Source organism: Tachysurus fulvidraco, chromosome 4, assembly GCF_022655615.1.
Source record: "Tachysurus fulvidraco isolate hzauxx_2018 chromosome 4, HZAU_PFXX_2.0, whole genome shotgun sequence".
NCBI classification, from domain to species: Eukaryota; Metazoa; Chordata; class Actinopteri; order Siluriformes; family Bagridae; genus Tachysurus; species Tachysurus fulvidraco.
Window position 1 is genome coordinate 19165529 of NC_062521.1, and position 26233 is coordinate 19191761.

General features: G+C 37.3%; 1 protein-coding gene across 2 annotated transcripts in view; it reads left to right on the forward strand.

The window, feature by feature from the left end:
• ptk7b (protein tyrosine kinase 7b) overlaps positions 1-26233 on the forward strand; it is an 88425-nt gene that overhangs the window by 31201 nt on the left and 30991 nt on the right. The window lies entirely within an intron of this gene.

Consider the following 26233-nt stretch of genomic DNA (forward strand, 5'->3'; position numbering starts at 1 on the left):
GGATTAGCTGGAAAGTGACACACAGTGTGTTTTGGGGATGCCTGTGTGATGACGTGCACACCCTTGCTGAGCATTCAACCTTGGCCATTATGCTAAAGCACTGAAGAGGAATGCACACATGGTTAACTGGTACATGCAATTTGCACCATGTGCTCTGCTCTGCATAATTATGCTGTCTCATTTATCCTATTGTTCAGTCTAGTTAGCGTGCACTGCCTATTTTCCCACTTAGTCGTGTGAATTTACTGTACTGTGAAAAAGACCTGTAGCGAAAGATGGCTGTGTTTCCAATTACTGCACAGGTTGGATGTGGTGATTAATAGTAAAGTAGTGCACCTTTCTCCTGAACACTTCCACATTTTCTAGTGCCACAAAATTAATATTAATGTGTGGGGGAAAAATCTATATCGTTTGAAATATGATTCAACATAATGACACCAATAAAGTTCACTCTCTAAAGTTCAAGAGGTAAAATATAATTTAAGTATTTATTTAGAAAAGCCCTTTGTGGTACTTTTATCTTCTAACAGCATGCCTTATTAACAGTAAGCATTCTTGAAATGACCTTGAATCTCCTTATTTTGTCATACCAGGAGAGCTTGGGTTTGGTTTCGAGAGCCCCGGAACACTGGCATTAATGGTGTACTGAGAGAAATGAGCAGTGACACTGTTCTATGAATTACATGCAACCAAGTCTGTGTCAAATAGCCATTAGCAGAAAAACATTACCATATTTTCAGCACAACAGTACACATCTGTGAATTGTCTTTCAGATACGGTCAGATCTGCTGTTATTGAAAATTAATCCACAACACATCAGGTTTTTAGATTTCAACACCACTGTGGTATAAGCAACAAAGCTAATGTGTGATTTTTTCTCTCTTGAATCCCATGGATTGTAAGTGGCCTTCAGCTGTTCAGCTTTAATTGAAACATCACCGAAAAGCTAAGTAACAATCACAAACCATTTTCTCTTACCTCATGGTTACTTTATTCAGTCTTTTGTTTGAATTATCCAGACATTAATGAGCCAGTGCTAAGAGTATGTAAAGCCAAGGTTGTGTTTTTTTCTGTGTTAAAATCCATAGCTGAAGGAATACAGTCGGAAGGACAGTGTTTCCATGTGAATGCACATTGTAGCTGTCAGTCTTTTAGCATTGCCAGTCACATGACTCTCTCAGTTTTAAACCCCATTTTATAAGGAGAGGACGAGTCAAATATATGAAATATTTGGTTTGGTGCCAAATCAGACATCAATTGCGTGGTCTCCTGTAACCAGGCAAGTGTGTGTACAGTGCCTCTCTCATTCCTCCTGTTTATCTTCCATTTATTTCCTATTGATCAGACAATATTTTGGAGAATGTACTCTTTATATATAATGTGAGAATGAGAAAGTGAGAATTCCAGGCTCTGGTAGGAGTTGATATATTTATCTAACTAGAAATAAAAAAATCTTGGCATGGTAAAAAGTGAGGATCTGATTTCAGAATGTTGTCTTAGCGCTCCTTTTGTTTGGAAAGGTGATGCTTCACAGCAGCTTTCTTTGAATAGCCACCTTTGTCATTGTTGCTCTAGACTGCTAGTTCAGGAATCTTGGACTGGGTTCAGGAACTCTGTAGAGTCAGGAGATTACTGGAGCATGGTGAGACTGTGATAACTGACACCCTTTCTCACTACACATACACACATATACACACACACACACACACACACCATCTCACACACCCTTTGCCATGGTTTGAAGGGATCCCATTCTCTTTCTTTGGCCATTTTACTCACTTGTCCTCCCACCACGAAGATTCTATTCAGTGAGAGACTTGGTGGCACTAATCTTCTTAACACAACGATGGTATGAAGGATAGCATCTAAATAAGGTCTTTCCAAATAGCATTATCTCAAATTAACCGTATTGGTGCTACACATGGAGGTGGATTGTGTTGCATTGTGTGAAAATGGGTATGTGTGTGTGTGTGTGTGTGTGTGTGTGTGTGTGTGCACAGATATTGTGTCATGTTTTGATCGTTGCGTGCAATGTTGGGATTGGTAGTTAATAAACCATGAGCAGAGTGCAGGCGTAGACCATTTGGGAGGTGGATTTGCTGATTGGCCTCTGGGTTTTAGGCACTCAAGTGGAATATCTGGTTCACTGCCAATTTGGAGAGTGTCTCTGACCTCCTGGAATCTTGTATCAACTCCATGGCTTTTTAAGCTGCTGTATGCACAGGAGCATTCACTTCTTCTTTCTTGATGGTCTAATGATTTTGAAATGCATAACGTACCCTGTACTTGCTGAGGCTTTGAGTAGCTTGGCCAAAAGCCATAAATCTTAATCCATGCTTTATCAGAAGATGAAGAACGACTAATCAAATTACAAGAAAGGGCTCATGCATGCATGCATGGGTGCCTATGGGCATACATTTGAGTATATGTTTGTGCATAAATCTCCTGTGCTATACCTTTTGTTTAGATGAACAGATGGAAGGAAAAAACATTTTATGATTTGTAACCCAATTAGTCTTAACTCAGTTATGGCTAATCTCCAATTCAGTCTTTCTTGTTTTCAGACGGGTCTGTTACTTTCCACTGCAGAAATATAAAAGAGCCCTATTTGACCTCTGACCTGAAGTGTGTCTTTTCCCTTCTGTGTCACAGTATCTTTCTCGGTTGCTGTGGTAACTGAGTCCCAGAGGCAAGACACACGGAAGAGAGAAAATCAGGATGTTTAAATTACTAATGCTATGGAATTTATTTATTCATTCATTCATTCATTCATTCATTCATTTATTTATTTGTATGTTTGTTTGTTTGTTTGTTTGTTTATTTGCGCAAAATTCTCTTCAGATTTGATTCAGTTTAGTCTCACTTACCAGTTAGTCTCATATCCTTTTTGTATAACACAAATAAAATAGACTTTCTTCAGGTCCATTGGGTTGGTTCGCTAGGCTGGGGAAATGCGTTACATGAGACAAATTAGAGATGAGCTAAAAATATCATCGTTCAACCATTCGTTCACAGGCAGATTATTGTATTATCTTTAAAGCTGTAGGGAACACGGGTAGAAATATGATCTCTGCCTTGCACAGGCAATCTGTCTATATGTTGCTCAGTAAAAAAACAGTCAAAAAAAGAAAAGATGCATTTGTATTTACTTGTATTTAGTTTGCATTGTGGCCTAACTGTGCTGTTTGTGAATATGAAAGCATTTAATTATTTAATTGTTGATGCTTTAGATGGTCAAACAGTAATATTTTATAAATGGGCATTTCTAAAGCCGTATTCTAAACACACCCCCCCCCCACCCACACACACAAACTCACACACACACACACTCCTCTCTCTCCTGTTAGTTTTGCTATCTTTCTTGACTTCATTATTTATTATGTAATCCATTAGGCTCTTTCTCTGCTTTCACTGATATGTTTTTTTTCTTCAAACGGATGTGCACAAGTCAGTCATCACTGAGGGAGGCTCAGGTGCCGGGTAGCAAACCCACATGCTCTGGAATTTCTCTGAGACACTGAGGAGTCAGACTGATTCTCTTTTCTCTCCCTAGGCTATGGCAGTGTTTCCATGACCCTTCTTGTGAGATGAGCAAGGACAGTTGAAATCAATAGCTGAGATCAGATTTACCTCAAGCCCCTTCAAGCCTGGCTATAATTGACTGGGTGACTGGTGCTGAAATTGATTGTATGGGGGATGGGGAAGACTAAGGATTGTTTTGAAACTGACCGCAGTGAGTGAAACATGAGATTAGCAGTAAATCATTAGCTGCTATATTAGTGACTCTATTGATGTGGCAGAGGGCAAGTCATCTATGACATGCTGAGACAAAGGAGAGAGTGATTTAAAAATAGCTTCCATGTAATGTGTTGTGTTCCTAATGGGAGCATGAGTCCAATTTATTGATTAACATTTCTCTGAACATTTTCTGAGGTAAACACTAGGTTGGCAGTTCTGAAATGTCATTTAGTCTTGAACTTAGGGTCGGTCGTATCAAAATCAGGAAATAGTCTCAATTTTGATATTTGAAAATAGTTAAGACAGGATCCTTTTCTAAAAAAATTGTAATTACAGGCATTTTGATGTTTTTCTGGACTGAAAACCGAGTAGATAACTCAGCTTACTCAAAACTCAAACATAATAGAAGATTAATGGCCTTCTATTAAATGCCCTCAATATTCAGTTATATAATGTAATTTCAAAACTGCACCTGTTACACTCAAGGGGTAGTATTTCTGCCTCACAGCTTTGGGTTTCCCTCCTCGATCCTGAGCATGCAGTGTCTGTGTGGAGTTAGCTCTGGGTTCTCTGGTCTTCAAAATCATATAAGTAGACATATGTACCAAGTGATAAATATGTATCTAAATTGCATGCAGGTGTCCACTATCCTTACCACAGTCATTTGTCCTTATCCTTACATCATTCATTCACCTGTTACTTTATATATTTTACAGGCATTAAGTGTATACATTATTATCTCAAAAACAGCCCTGCGCTAGATTAGCTTCCCATGGGTAAATTGGGTAAATTCTCTCACCTCTGGCCGAGTGTTTTTCCAGTGTAGGCTTCTGATCTACTGTGAAGCTGACCGTGAAGTAGCTGCACCCATCCAAAAATGAATGCAAGAATAAGACAGAAAAAACTCTTGTTATGGAGGTTTATTTCACATTTCAGCAGTTCTAGTAACTCCGAGTGTGTTGCTCTCAATGAAATTAGAAACATTGATATTTTTGACTCTGGAAATTGTATGTATGATACAGATGGTTTAGATAGAAATTTAGGTTGAAAACACACTCTTTTCTGTGCAAAATGTGGCTAGACCATTTACTTGGAATAAAACAGCTTTGCACGATAGCTGAGATGTTTTGATGAGCCAGCTAATCCTATCCTCAAGGCAAGTATGAGATTATCTTTGTCTATGGCTCTAAATTGTGTGTGTGTGTGTGTGTGTGTGTGTGTGTGTGTGTGTGTGTGTGTGTGTGTGTGTGTGTGTGTGTGTGTGTGTGTGTGTGTGTGGTTTTCTGTATTTGCCTCTTTGTAGATTCTTGCAATGAACTCACTGACTTATCAGTGTTTTATGTTCAGTATCCTAAACATATAATAGAAGATCTCTTAATTTTTTTATTAATATAAAGTAACCTACTATGAGTAATCTTTTTGCTCCTTAAGGCATCCCTTGGTGTCTCTGTATCCTGAGAGAAAAGCTTGGAAGGTATGGGGCAATCCTTTGACACTCCTCCAGTCTAATCTCCTTATAAATAGGCCACAATGTCTATTTTACAAGCAATAAAGCAATGTGTTCAGAAAGAGTCCTTCTGACAGGGATTGCTGTGGGTTACTTCTGTGGCAGGAAATGGATCCCAGGGGGCAAGACAACAAAACTGTTCATATCTTATCCATTTTCTTCCCTTTTCTTCTGTCTTCGTATGAGTTTGCTAATATTTGCATCCACTGTGTCAGTGGCCTGTGCCTCATAACCCAAGCACACTTTCTTTTGAGAGGAATGCATGAACAGAATGCAAATGAGCTGACCCTGATTTTGTACCCTCTAGTATAGAAATGTGTGTGTGCTGACTTCTGATTATGTGATTAGAACAGGCACCTTAACCTATTTGCATGTCTTTGCATGGTCCCTTATGAAATAAGCCGATTTTAGATGATCTAATGGAAATTCAATGCTGAACTGAAACATTTTGTCAGGAAAAGTCAGAATATAAGCTGCAGGGCATGAATATACAGTGTATATATAGTATATATACAGTATATAGTATATAAGACTTAAAGACACATTATTAATGCAAGCTCTATACACGTTTATTTTGTGTTTTCAATGAGTTCGGTAGCAATCACAAGACAAGCATCAGCATCATTGTATCATCTTTCTCTCTCTCTCTCTCTCTCTCTCTCTCTCTCTCTCTCTCTCTCTCTCTCTCTCTCTCTCTCTCTCTCTCTCTCTCTCTCTCTCTCTCTCTCTCTTTCTCTCATATCATGGACCCCCAATGCTTTGACCATTGATCACTCTCTCTTTATAATAGAAAGTTGAATTCTTTGCATTGTAATATAAAATCTGCTTTTCTCTCAATATTATCATTGTGTGCAGTTTAATTGTAGTTATTGACAGAAGTAAGTCTGGATTCATGTTAATAATTTGAGGATTTCCCTTCTCTGGCCCCTTATAGACTGGTTGATCATCAAGAACTGAATAATTACAGGGATTACCCTCTCCCGGTAGTTAGTGTCTGGTAGCATTAGTGGTGTCACATGAGCTACATGCTGTAACCTGTCTCAGATCAGCTCTTGGAGAATAGTTTCCAAGGAGGAAGAGATTTGCATTCATGATAAACAATTTGAGCCTGTGCAGGAGACACAATCTGTGATTGACATTAGAGGAGTGTGCATGGTTTGTTATGGAAACGTTTGAGTAGAAGATCTCCATGTCTTCACATTGGAAAAAAATCCAGGGACAGGAAGCGCTTTTGCAGCTGTGCACAAATTGAAAGAGGTGGTGAAATAGAGAGAGCTGTACAGCTAATTAGCTGTCAGCAGGGGTTGAGATTCTACAATGACAAGCTCATTCTGCTCTTTTTTTTTTCTGCCACCCCCCCCATGTTGTATGCTTTCTCCTCCTGTCTATCCTAAGGAGCATTGTGGTTACACCTGCCCTCCATCTCATTAATCAACTCTGTGTGTGTGTGTGTGTGTGTGTGTGTGTGTGTGTGTGTGTGTGTGTGTGTGTGTGTGCATGTGTGTGTGTAATTTATTGCATTCCGTGTTGGAAGTGAATAGCATAGAGGCAGTTTTGAAGCAGTTCTTGCTGGCATGCTTCTTTAAAGTTGCAGTATGTAATTCTTAGAGCCTCCTGCTGCTTGTGAGGTGAAATACAATTGCAATGCAGTCATAAATCAGCCTTCCCTTTCTACCCAACTGATCCCATCTAATCTCCTGTATATGATATATCAATCAACTACATCGCTCATTAGTCTTTTAAGGAAAATGGGCAGAGCTGATCTCTGCTTTGGGTTAAGCAAGGCAGAGATCATATTCAGGTTAAGCAATGTGAACAAAAGTCTAATCTAAAGAATCACTGGTTAATGCACACTTCCTCCAAGACACATGAAGCCAGGCAAACACACCTTTTTAAAATGCTGCTTATGCTGTCTCATATGGCAATGTAAAACATTCAGAGGAAAGTGCAATTCTTGAGCTCACAGACAATCACATATGACTATGAAGTTACTGTGATTTACAGGGAGAGAGAGTATGCCTTCCATCCACCCTGATACATGGGTCAGTTTTGCTTCTAGTCTCCTGGCCATGGATGGCGGTGGTAATATTAGGACTTGAATTTGCGATCACTGCTCACTGCTGTTGTGCCACTTACTATGGAGCTTGAATACTATGATAATTACAGGACTAGGGTAAGTGACAAAACAATATTCAGGCAAATAAACTGCATTACATTGCATTTGATGTCTTCTCAGTCCTATATTGAGTAAGCTACCATTGTTTCAGTCCTGCTGAAAAGCTTTTTGTGGTAAGACTGAAACACTCAGCCCTGCTGTTTTTATGATGACTTCAGCATTTCGTGTTTAAGTGGAGATTTTTCCCCAAGCAAGCCATTAAACCTATTAGAGGAGAAGCTAAATAAATTTGAAAATCACACACAAAGATGTAAAGCGAAACAATCTCATCTTATAAACATTAAATTCCGAACAAAAGATTTTGGCAGCTGCTCAAGGTTACATCATGTTGTGTTTGGAGTGTATTTAAACACTGTATTTGCTCTTTTTAATCAGCATGGTTGGTCTTGTGAACTAGACGTGACCTTGCTTTGTTGTAAATTGTGGTACACTGGCGGCAGGTAAGCGGATGTGTACTGACAGTGTGATAATATTAGCCTGTTTGAACATAAAAGTCACTTACTGTAAACTTACCCTGTTTTTTTTCCTTCATACTGCACAGGATATCAGTCTATCCTCTTTCCTGTTCCATACACTAATCTTAAGTTTGATAGTGTCCCATGTTAGCAGAGCTATAAGTCTTGTTCTGTTATATGTACTTTTTATGTACATACACTTTAAGGACAATTAAAAAATCATTTAAAATTTTGTACTGCCAAAATCCTTTCACATATATTTTCATATATTTTATATAGTTTAAACTTTTTATTTATCTACCTCTTTTTGGTTTTATTTTTATCCTTAATTCCATTCCTTTCTATGTTTGAATACCGGACAGATGTAAAAAGCATTTCACTGCATTTCGTACTCTGTATGTATGTGTATGTGACAAATAAAATTTGATTTGATTTGATTTGATTTTACAGCACAGCCTCATGATTTCAAAATATTTCAAGATTGTAGACAAATTCACCAATAAAATAGAAATAGTGGTCAACAGTTACATTTAGTTCATCACTAATTGCTAAATCTTGGTCAAGGTCACTGTGGACCCAGAGGTTATACTGGGAACACTGGGCAGGAGGCAGAAACACACACCCTGTATGGGTCGTTAGTCAGTTGCTATGCACCCCCCCACACACACACACATACATGTTCACACTTGTAATCTCAATCTAAATTGATGTGGGAAGAAACGCAGATGGACATTGTAAAGACTTTCAAAAAAATTCCACACAACACAAACAATAACCCAAGCTGAGGGTTAAAGCAGAAACTCTGGAAGCTATGAAGCAGAAACAGCACCATGCAGCCCAATCATAGCTGTATTCACATGAAAAATCGGACATCCAAAACGTGGATAGCACATTTACCTCGCACTCCAGGTTTTTGAGCCTCTCTTTCTGAAATTAATACTGGTCTGGTATAAACGCCAATATATAACATCACAACTGCATCTGTTCTTAGCATTATTTCTTACAATATATTACAATTGCAATCTATACGGTATCAGTGTAGTAACAGCATGCTATTTTTATCTCTTTTACAGCACTAAACAACAACCTTAATTAAAAATGACTGCAGCTAATTAGAATAATGCATCTGTATTGCAGAAGAAGAACTCACACGTCTACATGATTAAAATGCTCTTATTACCATTTTGATGTAAATGCAGTGTGGTAAATAATATCCCATCATCCATGTTTAGTGTGTTTGTGTGGGACTGCGTGAACGTTTCAGTTGGACCTAATTGACTCACGGCTAATTGCTCTCGGGCTGTTATCTACCAGGCTGTTAGATCCATTTAGAATATAAGAGCACTGTGTAAAACTTTTCAAGCCCTTAACTCTCAGAACAGGATGTTATTATTCTCCATAGAGATCTCCACTCTGGTTCAGTGAAAGGGTGAGCTGTGTGTGTGTGTGTGTGTGTGTGTGTGTGTGTGTGTGTGTGTGTGTGTGTGTGTGTGTGTGTGTGTGTGTGTGTGTGTGTGTGTGTGTGTGTGTGTGTGTGTGTGTGTGTGTGTGTGAGAGAGAGAGAGAGAGAGAGAGAGAGAGAGAGAGAGAGAGAGAGAGAGAGAGAGAGAGAAAGGGGAAGTAACTAGGTGAATTTGTGTAAGCTGGACTGCATTCCTGTTGGCCTGAAGCTACTTTTACCTTCTCATATACACATTGAGGTAGGCTTTCACGGTCCTGGATCCTGGTTCAGTGGAGCCAAAGGGTTAATCAAGTTTTGATGACCACACTGTTACGTACACAAGTCAATCTTGCTCTTCCTGGAAAAGGGCAGAACCATAGCACTGACTGGAAACTCACTGCTCTCTGCTTCATGTGATATATGGTTTGCAGATTGTCTATTGCCACTCACGGATACTCTCACCGGCGTGTGTACATGTGCCGTTTATGGACAATATAATGTAAAAATGTTTTATGGAGGAGCAATAAAAACATCATCATAGTTATTTATTGTAATTATTAGACAAATAAGGTCAACATATTGCATATGCAGGGAGCATTCTATCCAGTAATAGTGTCATTCAGATATCGACTAGTAGTTTGCAAACTCGGGTAAATGAATAACAGAAGCTAAAAGTTAGTTAGATCATACACAACAATGATCAAACATTTCTGGAAAACGGGACAGAAGTGTTTTATTATACTAGTGATTTTTTGTTCTATGGAAACATTTGTATTCCTGAAACTTCTGAACTGAAAAAACAAACTAACAAGTTAAGCAAATGTATTTTACAGTTAATATACAAAAAAATCCACAATAATCAAAATTCATTCAAAAATACAAAACCAGCAAGGTCATTAAAGTGAGCTTCTAATTCTCCAGAAAACAGACCTAAAGTAGCAGATTCTATAATGATCATTAAACAATGTCAAAAGTAATGAGTAATATTAAAAGCGGAGAGGACATGAAAACTGCTCAGAAGATACACAAATACTACAAAGTTTTTGTTTTTTTGTCAGATATTTTGATATATTTTTTGGTCTTTGTTAAGCAGTTATGGATAAAGAGTAACATAAGAATTATAGATGGAAGGTTGCAGTTATGAAGTTACGGTTAAGGAGTTATTAGTTATTAAAGAGGTATTTAATGTTGCATACAGATTGTATAGGGCATTTTGTTACTTAAGGAAGACATGACCATTGGGGACAGGAGAGACACTTCTTCTGAGATACTGATTATTTATTCACGGCTTTCTTGAATTTGTAGATGTGGACTTGTAGCTCTGATCAACATGATACATCATGGGACACGAGAGGATATGAGATATGTAAATCTTTTAATCAATAATATCAGAATAGCAATGGTCCATTAATAAAAATCTACAGTTTACTTAAAAATTTTATTTACATCATTCACCACTTTTCCACACTACATCATCTGCCTCTGGGGTTTCAGACTTTAATGGTGGTGTAAGCTATGCAACGTTAAGCTTCATCTGACAGGAAAAGACATTTTTCCATTGCTGAAGATTCTCTGATCCCTCCAGGTCAGCATTAAGTGCTGTAGAGATCTTAGATACTTCCTGTCTGTAAGCTTTATGTCCTTACTCAAGCTATACAATATGCCCCTGCTAACTGGATAACATACTGTATATTACACACTAATGTGACTACCAGACCACGACTCGGGGTGGATGGTTCAAAGCTGTCATTTCAGGGACTCTGCAAAAGTGAAGACAGGGCATACAGACCGAGGGAATTTCCAGGGACTTCGTGTCATCCCTCCAGTTCTCAGCAGACGTGTGAAATACTATTTCAGTTGTGTATAGGGTTTAAATAGACACAGTCTGTATAGAAAGAGGAAGTGGTAGCTACAAGTAGCCATGGACTTGAACACCATCTGTTGTGTAAGTTTATTGAAGATCAACAGACATTACTAGTAATGAGAAAAGCATCTTCATTTACTTTGCCTCCTTGCATGCTTCCTTGATTTGACAAATTTTTGGCCTGCATTTTGTCTAAAATAAATTGATAAAATCACTGTACTCATTCTGTAAATTCTCTATACTAAACTGAACAAGACTATTTTTGTTGGACAGTGTACATTTTTATAACCCCAAAGTGCCACTATATATTTTCTTTCTATTAATTTAATCAGATCGCAGACGCACTATTACTGCAAGATTGCTTATCCCGGTCTTCAGTAAGATCTGCATTAGGCATTTTTTCTATGTGTGGCTGAACTGTTGGTCTGGAGAATATATTAGAGATGTGGCACTGTGGTGTAGCTAAACCCAGTTCTCTGGAGATGCTCTGCTTTATAGTTTGTCTGGTCTGAATAACTGTTGTCTGCACTTACATTTGGAAAAGAATGAAATGAGTGATGCTCGCTGAATCTGCTTTGTGTTGACTCTGTCAGAAGATAGTTGCGTGTTTAATGGCATTTTAAGTGCATTTTGAATGGATGTATTTTATGAGTAATGAACTCCATCATGTTCCCTCTGCAAACGGAGCCTGCTAGACAGAGGGAGGAAGGGAAAGAGAGAGATATCACAACCACATCTCAAATGGAAAGGAAGGCATCATGTTTTCTCTGTCTTTATTTGGTGGTTGAACATGATCCAAGCATCAGCAATCAGAAAAGACACAGAGTGCAGAGAAGACGATTACAGAATTAATGGCAAAATATTGCTAATATAAAATTGTATAAAGGTCCAACTTGTAGAAGTCTATATCACACTCATGTCTATATCATGCTCACCTAACGAGTGAGCAAAATTGTGTTACTGAGCATTTTATTGTCCCCTGATTCATGTCATGTTTTCAATTTTAACATAAATTATATGCATTCTAGCTAGTGCCTTAATGTGCCTTAATTACTAGTCAGGTAATAAATGGGTGCGTATCTGAATGAGAGAGTGAGTCAGTAAGTGAGTGACTTGTGAGAAAAGAAATATAATTCAGTTGGAAAATATGAAGCTTCATGGTGACAGATTGCTGTAAGAACACTGCCACAGATCTTGACTAAGGTTAAGGGTTTAGCATTGAGGCATCTGGGCTTCAACCACAGCTGTTTATAGTTCACTTTGTTGAGCTGAACTGTACTTTATGAGCCACTCATTCATCTACCTTCAAGACTTTGTAATATGTGCACGAAATTTCTCTGCACATGGTGTACAGTTTTATTATTGTTAGAGTCAATTTATGTCTGTTTCTGTGCTGGATGTATGTTCCCTGCGAAACTGGTAAGATTGTAAGGTAAAACATACCCATGAAGGTCAAAACTTTAGCCTGTGTGGTGTTGTTTTTTTTTTTTTAGAAATCAACCTTTGTTTACTCAATCACCCTGATCAGTGAATACTTTGCTCTCCATATCTCTGTGAGTCGATGCTTTGTTGCTGCAATGACACCTGTACCTGATGCTAGCAAACATGTCATGATTAATGACCGAGTTACACAATTAAATTGGTAAAAAAAAAAGTTTAATAACCGAGCAAATGCCAGGCATGTAGTAATGACATCCAGGACATGCAGATTTTACAGATTACAGAAAGCATTGATCCTGAAGATCACATAGCTCCAACACTGCTCTTTCTCTGCACACAGCAAAGCAGGATTTGTCCTCCCTGCCACAGAGAAACAGCAAAGCAAATGTTGTAAAAGCATGAGTAAAGACCAACTCAGCCTGACCTCCTGAATCACAGTTAAAGGTTTATTGCCCCATGAATCATACCCACTAAGTTTCTATGAGTCTGAAGGGAAGTTGAGGTGCATTAGGCAGTGTTGCCCTGCGGCCTGTATTTTCTGAGAGAGTTCAAATCAACACTTCCTTTTGTTCTGCAGCCATTCTGCTGTCATCTTTTCCACTTGAAAATGCACCCCATAACAAACAGGGCATACCCAGTATAATAGCTGTATTGTTTTAAGTTTCTGGAACAATAATATCTTTATATAAATGTCTATAAAACTTTTTTCTGATGGTACTCTGAAGAAGAGCTGAGCGCTTTCCCATACTTCACAAAGGCCCATTCCACGATGTGTAATTGGGTAATGAATCACTAATGAACAGGCTTGGGTGGTCTGTTTAACCAAATACTTGGGGTAAATCATCAGAGCACTGCATACAGTATATACACTCAGATGCAACCACACACTTGTTTGATGTGGGAAAATCTGCTTATTACTCGGTGAGTGTGTATCCTTCTGACCCTCATTTGGCATGATTTTATGGTTAATATTCTTCAAGGACACTACATACTATAATAGTTTGTAAATTAACAGAGGCGCAGACAGCGAGGAGGAGGAAATTAATCCTTTTTTTGTGACTGAGGTTTTATTTTTAAGACAACTATTGAAGAGAGTTAAAATCCTAATGGGAAAAACTCAGCTTGTGCTTTTAAAAACTTTACTTTAACATTTTGGCTAGCTCTGAGCAAGACACTTACTCCTCAGCAAGAGTTATACTCTGTTACAATCCAAATCTGATCAAATATTCTATTCATGATCTAAAGAATGACATTTAATGCTCTGTATACAAAATGTTCATTTCACATAAAAGCAACAAATACAGCAGTGTTTAATTGCACTTATGTAAAGAAGTCTGTTTACCTAAAGAAACAAAAAGAAATGTCAATGTTATGTTCATTCATTATAACAAAAATTATATTATAACAAAAAGGGTAAATTATTCAAAGTGAAATAGAAAAATATGCATGGCTTAAGAAGAATGTAAATGTGAATATTTTGTTACATGCTACATTCTACCCTTTGTTTGGGAGGTTTTCTGCAATGTATTCATATCAAATAGTGCATGCATCAGATTAAATCAAAGTGTAAATAACAAATTAAATAATATTAAATAATTAAAGTGTAAATAACAACTAAAAAGGGGGGGTGTCTTGGGGGTGAAGGCAGTAACAAACACACAATCACAGCAGAAGCTTGGCAATAAGATGCTGAAAAACAGGAACTTATATAATGATGCTCGTCAGGGTGAAATGGGATACAGGTGAAGGAGATTGAGACACAGACATGCTGGGGCTGATGGAAATTGTAGTTTACTGCCTCTTTGGCACTATCGTGAGAAATAGCAGTAACTGGTACTGTATATACATTTGAGCTTGCCACTAAAATAAAATAAGCAAAAGAAGAAAGATAAATGTCAAAAGAGTGGGAGTTTTAAATAATAAAGTATTATATACCAGAAAATAATAAAAATGGAACTATTTGGTAGATGGTCTTTAAACTATTAAGTAGGATGCTGACCTAATGACTCAACTGTAGATATGAACTCCTGTGACTGAAAGCAGCCAACACATGCCTATTAGCTTCATTTTTTACCACAACAATGGATGAGAGAGAGAGAGAGAGAGAGAGAGAGAGAGAGAGAGAGAGAGAGTATTTATGGAGGATGTGATGCAGAGAGGTTGCCATGGTGTTTGCAGGTTAGTGGTCATTGCTGTGATCTTACTGCACCATGGGGTGGTTTGTGCTGGTGCTAGTGTCACTACTATAGTGCTGAATGGAGACGTGAAGCAGCTCAAGAGCTCAGGATTACACTGCACCTCAACACACCAATTACCCCTGCAGTTACAAGGCACCCGGCTATTACCTTCAGCGACACGGTCTGAGGGGTTTGGAGTAAGAGCTTGGGCCATAACTTACACAATGTGAAATGTAGGAGGAGTGCAGTAGTGTTATCTATATATATATATATATATATATATATATATATATATATATATATATATATATATATATATATATAAAATGTGTATGTGTGTGTGTGTATATATATATAAAAAATGTGTGTGTGTGTGTGTGTGTATATATATATATATATATATATATATATATATATATATATATATATATATATATATATATATATATATATTTAGATCTATCCTTAGGTCTATCTGTTTATCTGATGCATGTGTTTGGATATGATCTGCTGGTTTTCTTAATATTAAATGATTCGTAGTTATTAATGCAGAGTATGAAACGGATCATATTTTTTCCTCATAACCTGCATGCTTGAAAAAGGAATCACCTACTGTAACAGCACTGCTTTTTTCAAATGGGAGCCATTGATTTATTGACTGTCAAGCTAGTAGTGATTAATGTAGTGTGAGTCTGGGTGTATTTTTCATGCAGATTATTTTTCCATCTGCTTTCTTCCATGTAGAAACCATTGCTAGTTTTTGAGTTAACTCTCACAGTGTTCAATTATATCTGGACCCAAAAAAAAATTTCTGGCTTATTATAGAGATTTTCATGTCAAGGCCTGTTATTTAGTATTTAATCTATTATGAACTGTTTAGTAATGAAAGCAGAACAGAGTTACTGGAGCTTGATGCTACATTCACACATATAGCAAGAAAATGAGAGCTGGCAACTTCCAGGGACATGAGCGACAGTGACCATTGGTGAGTAGATGTGGACATGTCCAGCAATATGAAAAAGATAAGAAATGAGTATGCAAATATGGAGCAAATATGCAGTGACTACCTATAGGAGTGAAGACAGTAGACTGCAAGTGATCTGAGTAAAGAGCAAACACTGCTTCTCCTTCATCTCGTAAGATTTGATGCATATATATATATATATACTGCTGAAATTGATATACACTCTCCAATGTTTCATTGCAGCCCCATTGCTTATGTTTAGGTTTTCTATGACAGTCCAGTGGCCTGTGGACCTGCAGGAAAGCATAGCCAGAGAGGTCTGTCATTTATTAATTTAGTTACAGTCACAGTAATCACAACCCATTATTATTGAGTTATTCTAGCAATTTGCCTGTTTAACTGGTCATTTGAATGATTAGGTTTTCATGCAAACCCCAGTAACTCAGAAACAGCCTATAAATAATGTTAGCTTGGACCTATTGTGTACTGTGTAAGCTCCAAGGCACTAATAAGCAGACAAAATATTATTGTCCACATTTAAATAAAGTGCATGAAATAAATCTGAACTGAGGGTGTGAGTAGAATTTATTATTTAGTTAGTGGAGACTTTGGCTACAATCCCTATGACACACACAGTCTCTTTCATTCTCTTTCTTTTTGCAGTAAGTTAGTAAAATCAGTTGTGAACTGTAAAGCACAAAGGAAACAGAAATCAATTAGATATGATTTAGGCTTTCTAACTGAACGTTCTAATTAATCCGTCAGTATTACATTTTTTATTGAATATGGAAACTTTTAATAATATGGATCATGGATGTTGCTCAGCAAACACATTTTTATTGTAATTGCAACAAGTATTTAAAAAAGAAAATAATAATAATTTTAAATGTATCAAATTATCATTTGAGTAAGCCTGAGGAGATTGTGGCAAGGAAAAACTCCATGAGATGAAATGAAGAAGAAAACTTTAGAGGAATGTGGCTCAATAGGAAACACATTCACACTTGTCTAATAATAAATTATTTCACTTATATTACTCTTGACTCTATGTTCAACAAGCATTTGTGTAAAAAGGAATTTGATTTTAGTTACTTGACTTTTACTTGAAGTCTATTTTGCTATCATCCGTTGAGTGCAAACCTGAGTGCAAAACAAATGCAGTCCTTAAGCTATCATTGCAATTGTAGTTCTAAACCATAGTAGAAAAACTGTTCATATCGAATGCGGGTCCAAAGCCATCGGCATGGTTTCTAAGTGCTACCATCCACAGTATTCTCCTGTATCCTCAGGCTGAATATGTGGGTCATACTCAGCAGCCGCAAGTGGTTTTTAAGTGATTAGTCTCCAACCAGAAGTTGATGGATAGAGGATCAGGCTGGTCCAGAGATCAGACAAGGTCAGTATCTCAGGAGTCACATGTGAGGCGAGAGACAGAAAGACAGATTATCATTGTAGGTGTTTGCTGTATTTCCTCTCATCAGAGTTTAAGATTGAAGGTATTCTTTGTCTTTGACATAGTAAAAACAACACTGATGTATTCAAACAGAACATATTTAAAGTGTTTTTTAAGAATAAACCTTAGTAACATTTCCAGATACCTTCTTTAATCATTGTTCTAGTTTAAAGCACATTTGCCTGTTTTTTCTGGATTCTGGATTTTCTGGATTTTTCAGTTAAAGCACAAATCCATATGAACAAAGGCTCAGCTGGAGACACATGAACATTGTAAGACAATTCCTGGAGATTATTGGCTGTGCAGAAATGTGGATGAAACTGAAGCTGTGTGCTATGGGTGATTATTCAATATTTACAGTATATGGTTACAGATGGATTTTCCAGTACAGGTGTAGGTTATATGAATGAATGTGTTCTAACTTAATAAGCAGGACTCTTGGCGTTGCCTCATCATTACACTCTGTTGCATTGCTGGGGAGCTGATCTCACTTCCAGTTTTGACAATATCTGGATGCATATATGTCAACTACATCCACAGAGAATATTTTATGAATATTACACCATACCATATCGTTTCAGGCTTTTCACCATTGAGCTGTATGCCAGCCTTTGCATTAAGCACATAAACATGCCAAGTACATAGCAAGATAAACATGAAATATGCTTAAATAATTGTACCAGAAGTGCCAGTGTGTCTGTATAAAAGGCTGATTGAATGTATAATCAACATTTCCAGGCATGTCTTTACAAGACTGAATGGTAGGAAGAATGTACAATGTTTATATGCAGAGAGAGAAATTAAATCCATGTTCAGCAAGTCTTATACATTCCTATATAAACCTGTATGAGCCCACTGGGGCTGTTATAGGTTTACAGTATGTCTCTTGTGAGTCACAAAGCCAGCCAGCTACAATGGCCCATTTTCTATAAAAAGTATCATTTGTCAAAAAAAAGAAAAGATATTTCAGATATTTTCTGGGGCAAGGTTTTCTTCCATTTTTATTAGTTCTGGTTCCATTATCATTTTTTTTATCATGTAATTTTATTTTGCATGGCTAGAGTAGAATTAGTATTAGAAAAAGATTTATATTTATGTATGATTCAGATTTACAATTGTACACTATAATGTGTCATACTGCAGATGCTAATTGGACTCAAATGGACCATTTTAGGGATTAATGTCATATAAAGTTTCTGCACTTTCGCAGCACAGATTTGCTACTTAACAAATGAGCTAGTAAATAGTTTTGTGGCTCTTGCTTCTTTTAGAAAGCATGGCATTCTAAACAGATATCTTTTGTTTAAAACACACAAATCACCTAAAACTATATATGAAAAGCACATTATGAAGAGTGAATTGTTACGTGAATAGTTAGAGTTAAGTGTATTAGTGTAAAATAGATGAGCAGAAGGATGCCTTTTAATCGATTGTTAATTAAATAAATCATGCCTCTGGTTCACAACAAAGTCAATTCCAGCACCATGACAACACAATCTGTCGTCCATTTCTCAACTTTATTCTGAAGATATTCTAGGGTCATTACTAACTGGACACAGACAATGAAAAGAATAGAAATATAATACTGTATTTTTTAAAATCATGTGTATTATATATTTTTTGTCTTGCATTTTCTCCCTGATTTGTGCTTTTTCTCTCACAACATACACATGGCCTTAGCCTTGGATGGCTACAGCATCATCAGCATTTTAACTTGTTATCTTGAGATTTACATTTACATTTACAGCATTTGGCAGACGCCCTTATCCAGAGCGACGTACATAAGTGCTTAAATCTCTAACACTGAATACATTAATGCTGGTTCACTAGGTTACATACTTAAGATACCATGAGTTTAAAACATTTGTTCAAAGTTACAATGAAAAAGTGTCAAAGGTGGGTTTTTTTTTTTTAAATGCAAAAGATAAGGAAAGAAGTGCTAGTTGAAGTGCTTCCTGAATAAGTAGGTCTTCAACCGCCGCTTGAAAATAGCCAGTGACTCGGCTGTCCGGACCTCTATGGGAAGTTCATTCCACCACCTTGGTGCCAGTACAGAGAAGAGTTAAGCAGATAGTATACAAAAGACAGGAACCTACTTTACCAGAAGACAATATAATCAAATGTAGAGAGTTAAAGCACACTGAAGAGTAGGCTGGTTCACCTTCAATTTAAATAGGTAAGCCCTGCCCCCAATTCACACCTTAAGGGAGACTGAAACTACTCCTGATTAATCAGCTGAGAGAACAACAAAAACCAACACTATAAAAATCAACAATGCTATAGAATATAACACGATTCAAATCACACTACTCTAGAACAAAGTGAGTTAAGCAGATAGTATACAAAAGACAGGAACCTACTTTACCAGAAGACAATATAATCAAATGTAGAGAGTTAAAGCACACTGAAGAGTAGGCTGGTTCACCTTCAATTTAAATAGGTAAGCCCTGCCCCCAATTCACACCTTAAGGGAGACTGAAACTACTCCTGATTAATCAGCTGAGAGAACAACAAAAACCAACACTATAAAAATCAACAATGCTATAGAATATAACACGATTCAAATCACACTACTCTAGAACAAAGTGAGTTAAGCAGATAGTATACAAAAGACAGGAACCTACTTTACCAGAAGACAATATAATCAAATGTAGAGAGTTAAAGCACACTGAAGAGTAGGCTGGTTCACCTTCAATTTAAATAGGTAAGCCCTGCCCCCAATTCACACCTTAAGGGAGACTGAAACTACTCCTGATTAATCAGCTGAGAGAACAACAAAAACCAACACTATAAAAATCAACAATGCTATAGAATATAACACGATTCAAATCACACTACTCTAGAACAAAGTGAGTTAAGCAGATAGTATACAAAAGACAGGAACCTACTTTACCAGAAGACAATATAATCAAATGTAGAGAGTTAAAGCACACTGAGAGATAATAGGGCCAGTGCTTTTTCTCTTCAGCCAAAAGTAGCACAGAGTACATTTTCATTGCCAGCAAATTCTGGTTTCAGAGTTTTTAGCATAACTTAACTAACGTCCTGCATGTTTTTTTTTAGCAGCACATGCCTGTGTTCTTCTAGAAATGATTAATACATAACAAAAAAATTGCTATTTTATTTGTCTTGGCATAGGTCATTGTACTATATTTAAAATCACGTTTTTCATCTGAAACATTATTTAAGGTCTGAAGTCACTAGATAGGATTTTAAACTCATTTATTAAACCATCCTTCAGAAAGCTACTGTAGATTCACTTTTGTGTTCTTTGGGTCTCGGTGGTTTGGACAGGAACATGTGAAGAACTGCTCTCCATAATTGGCAGGGTGAGCTTTTGGCAATGGTCTGGCTGGCAGAACTCTAGGTGAGTTTATCACCTATGGGACAATGAGCAATTTATAGCCATTCTTGTCACAATCAGTTTCAGCACCTCCGTTGAGAGATGGTGCTGAGGCTGCTGTAATGGCCTGTCACTTTATTGGTTTCTTTGTGTTTGAGGCAAGGTAGGGGTTAATGGAGGAGTGCCAGTCAAGAGGCAGATGTAACATGCTTTATGAGCACGTCAAGCTTTGTGCTGCCTGTATGTGATTTTAGTTAGGTATGAATTATGTATGAAAAGCTTGGCTGAATAGATTAGCCTATAGACTACCTAATGTGTGTTGCTTAAGCTGGATTCTGTCCTTGATATTATTAGAACTTATCTCTGCCAAAGGTAATCTTGTGGCTTAAATCCAGGCATCTATTCCCCCAGCTAAGTGTTCCTTCAATGCTTAAACGTTCATGCAGTCACATTCCCTTAAATTTTCCCCTAGTGAGTGAACAGGGAGCAGAATGGAGTTATAAGCTTGTTAGTCAGGAATTCAAGGCCAATCCCTGTAGCTGCATAGCAATGACACTGTAAAGAAAACCTATAAAACAGTTAAGTGTAATTCATATTCTGTAAAAGTTGACTTGTGGGACTGGTTGTACTACAAGAGCCATGGCCTGGAGGTGACTTCGTCAAAGAAGTAATCACCTCAAACCACACCACTGAATTAGAACATTATATAAATGTCAGTAACCAGTCTGGGCAATCACCGGTTTCTTAAATTTTTATTACTGAAGTTTATATTACTGTAAAAGTAGCCATTTTATAAAATGAGAAATACACTTTTAGTGTTTTAAATTCAGTTGAAGAACTTAGGCCTGTATATTTATCCTCATGCAAAAAAAAAAGATAATTAAAAAAAAATGTTATGATGTTTATGTTAAAAATGTTATAGATTCCATATCCGCAAGCAAACAGCAGCTCAAGTGGCATATGGTGACATATATGTGTTGAGAAGTACAGAACTGAGTGCTATTATATGGGCCTACAGTAAAACATTTCACTATTTTTTTTTTCTTGACTTGATTGATCTTTTAGTCATCACTAATGCACACAGAATGAAACTTTACACACTTTCAGATGATGCTTACATGAGAGTTCTCATCACTGATCCCACCTCTCAAAACCTGCTGGAGTTTCTGCTTAACAAACTTCAGATCAAAGACAACAATGTTAATGACAGTTCAGCTTGGTTGCTATTTGTTATTGGTCTTTCTATACACTAATAGTTGAGAAGGTTAATGGTTAATCATCCCAGCATTACAGGTTAATCAGATAAGATAATTGTTTTATGTCCAGCTAAAATCATGAATAACTTTTGTTGTCAAAATCGAGCTGATTCTAGTGACCCTATCATGACCCACACATTACTTACTGTATGCGTTGTTTCCTAAAGACACAGCCAGTTCACACAGAATGAAGCTTGTGACATGGTTCATACAACCAGCATCATAAAGATAACATTTGACTGTGCAAATCTAATTGGACACTGGTAGAGCCAAACTGTCTAAAACAGTAATAGAAGAAGAGACTCAGGGGTCCAGCAATGATAGCTTGGTAGCGCTGAGGCTTAAACCCAAACATTCCAATCAACAACACAGAGCATTAACCACTTGAGTAACAGTCTCTGGAGCAGTAATCGTCTCTGAAACAGTAACAGTCTCTGACATAGTCTCTGAAACAGTAACAGTCTGTAAACATTCCTTCCTTGATATCTTATGGGTACATTGTGTAGGGTTAGATGTTTTATTGTGTTTGCCTACGCTGTGCATATTTATGGTTGCTTCTGGTTGCTGATGATATAAATAACATGCAGAACAGAACAGACCAAAATGTATCTATTATATTTACAAAAGTATTATTTTATATGTAATGAACATGTTCAGTTCCAGAAAATAAAAAATTGCTTGTTGCTTTTGTACTGTAAAAGGAACAGGATTGAAAATAGTCTGCGTTAATGTTGTGTTAGTTTCCTTTACTTTAAATAAAAGAGTCATTTTTGAGAGTATGCTCATCAGATCCTGCTGATACAAGACCATGTTAGTTTTCTCTACTTCACCAATGATGCACACATTTGTTAATACAAGATCCCCTTTGTGAAGAGTTTTCACCCTGCTAAACACTATTTAGCTATTTTGCAAGCGAGTTCCAAGCATTCACAAATGTTCTTTGTAGCACTCATCTTAACCTCCTTGAGGAGCAACAGGCACCTTCATTTCTTTTCTAGGTCAGCAGTCTATTCTCCTTCTTCTCACAGCTTTTGAAGTGATATCTCCAGTCTATTTTTTAATGATTAATACTTGACAGTTATAACTGAGTTTCTTGTGCCCTTTGAAGACAGCTGCAGTGTCTCAGTGGGAGTGCGCTCTTGTGCACTGATGTAATCTACAGACTCACTGCCTTCATGTTCAATTAGGCTTTTTTTTAAAGACAGAATCCTGCTGTCGGTAAAGGGTTAGAGATCTTGTTTCCAGAGATGCAAAATCATTTGAGCCAATAGCTTCTTGGCTGATGGCAAACTGAGGTGGTTTCTAGTTCAGTATCTATTTTGCATCTTGGTAACATTAGTTTTTCATCTTAACCTTGGATCTTTTAGCAGAGGTTGTACAACATGTTTTTGTGGTAGGAGACAAGCACCTGTGGGCATCTGGTTTGCTTCTTTACAGTGAGGGGAAATAAATATCTGGATACCTTTGTTTTTTTATGTAAATCCAATACTCCTGCACAGGGGGTATTAGTGGATCCTCATTGAGGGGGGAAGCCACAAAGGCATAATAAATATAATCCATAATATCATCATTTAAACATTACATTTTTTTAATAACATTGGTAGGAATATTTTCCATCTGTAAAAATAAGAAAGGTTCTTTATTTGCCCAGCAGCAATGGCCTCTGTGTAAGTGATCCACTTTTCAAAAGTGAAAATCTGGTCTGGTCTTTGAGCTGTCAGTGAAATTCAGCTTATTTTGTGGAAAGGCGTTACATACTACAAAACATTATGCCTCATTTGGGTTATCAGAAAAGCGAGCAGTGGAGAGAAAGAGGGAAGGAAAGCTACAGGAGGGCTGACAGCTTCTAACTATTTTTTTAGAAGAAAAGTTAGACTTTCTTATGCAACTTGCGAATGAAATGCATAACTGTTCTGATCCCTTTTTAACCATGTTCATAGAATCTGTGCAAATAAAAAAGTTCACAGTATGAACAGTGAATCACAGTGAAAATAAGGCAATCTGGTATTTATCTAGATGCTTAAGCCTGGTGAGATGGGAGTGAACGTTGGGGGGAAAATTGTGCGTTGAGCAAAAAGGAACAAAATGTCTTAATAAGTATAAGATTTGTGAACAAAATTGATAGCGGAAAAATAATTAAGGACACTACGATATAATTCTGTATATACATGTAAAGGTTCTATAAAAATAAATAAAATGTCTGGACCTGGTGTCATTAAAATAGGTGTTGCCATTGATTGGGAGCAATCGTCGTGAAAGAGCTTTATTCAGTCATTAGGGACAACCTTATTAAACAACATTCGAGTGGAAGCTCAAGCTCAATTTTTCACTCAAGGTTCAGTCTATCAGTGGAACCAGTTTAGCCTGTGCAATAGGTTTTTAGTGTTTGAGTTTGTGTTGTTATTGTCCTGATAACTATGAAATACATCTGTAGGTCTTTTCTGTGGTTAAGCAGTATAGTATAGTGAATGGTCTTTATTGGAAAGTGCTAAAGTGATGAATGTTGTGAGGCGGACTGAAATAAGCACTTTGTCACTTCAGTTGGCACCACTGGGGTTTGATACTCTGACCTCCTATAACAGATGGAAGCGTCTGCCTTTATACATCAGCAGAGCTATTAGCAACTGCATCCTACTGAACCTCAAGGGGAACTGCTTGTTTTTACATCTACCCCCTGCCCTGCCTCCCTTTAAACTCTCTCACACACACACACACACACACACACACACACACACACACACACACACACACACACACACACACACACACACACACACACACACACACACACACACACACACAATCCTGGTAGTGGTATGGTAATTGTATTCATGTGACATTTCCTGTCCTTTCTGAGCTGCCTATTCCTTTGAGATATTTCTTGAAATTTACATATATCATCTATAATCTATACTTTTTCTATATATATACATATTCAGTGCCGTTTTAAACAGTACAACCGATCTCTAAAGGCATTTTTAGAACGCTTACATAAAATACATTGAAGGCAATTCCATGTATACATTTGTATGGTCATGTCTCTTCATATGTAAATGATATTTCTTTTACAGTCAAATAAGAAAGATGGTTTATGGATTGTGGTTGAAATGAAAAACAACCATTGCTAAAGTGAGTTTGCTTTTCTGCAGTAATGAACCGATTTGCATTTCATGAGTTTTGGGAACCTGCTTTTAAGCAAAGTATGTTTTGGGAATCTGTACACTGTAGCAAAAAGAAGAAATTTTGCAAAGAAAAACTCTTGCCCCCCATCTCTCATTAGGCAACTGTAATTACTAAGATTACTAATATTACTGAATAACATTTTACACTCTGCAACTGGATATAATTCTAAATAATGAAACCCTTCCTTTTTCTTTCACATTCTGGGCTTCTTGGTCACTTTCTATCCCTGTCATTCACATCTGAAGAGGTTTTGATTGAGGTGGTGGTTTCCCATAGTCTGGGGAAAATAGACAGACAGACAAATACACACACACACACACACACACACACACACACACACACACACACACACACACACACACACACACACACACACACACACACACACACACACACACCCACACACTTACTTAATTACTTCCAGGTCAGTTGGCACTGATCACCTGATTGGACAAATGACAATTGTCTTGTTTCTTTTCCCAAACATTGGCCGACAGGCTGCCAGTTGGATTTAACCACTACCCTTTAGGACAATATTTTTGGGGCTCAGATGTTCAGATGCTGCCAGCAGAATGTGACAGTTTTAAAATCAGTGTTGCTTATTGTACTGTAAGTTTCTCAAACTTGTTAAGCTGACTTATGTTAGAATGGCATGACAGCAGTATTTCTGTTAAGGTAGTCTAAGTCTAAAGGCAAAATAAATCTTGAGTAAATCTATGAATTATTTTGAGACATATGGTACACTGAGCTGTGATATTTCAGCCAGGAAATGACCTCAACACAGGCTTATACCATGAACTTGATTGGCACCTTGTCATTAATGTGTATGAAAACATTCTTTAGCGCAACTGATGACTGTTTGAATAAGCCTTTAGAAATGTTAGTAAGGGTTTATGTCAGTTGTCATGACAGGCTTATGCAGGTGTCATGTAGTCATGAATCCTACCCTTAGGTAAAGAATTACAAAAATGCCAGTGAGGGTTTCTAGATAAGGTATAGCAATAAAATGTGTGTGTGTGTGTGTGTGTGTGTTTGTGAGTGTGAGTGTGAGTGTGAGTGTGAGTGTGAGTGAGTGTGTGAGTGTGTGAGTGTGTGAGTGTGTGTGAGTGTGTGTGTGTGTGTGAGTGTGTGTGTGTGTGTTTGTGTGTGGGTGTGTGGGTGTGTGTGTGTGTGTGTGGGTGTGTTTGTGTGTGTGTGTGTGGGTGTGTGTGTTTACATTTTGGAAAATTCACTATG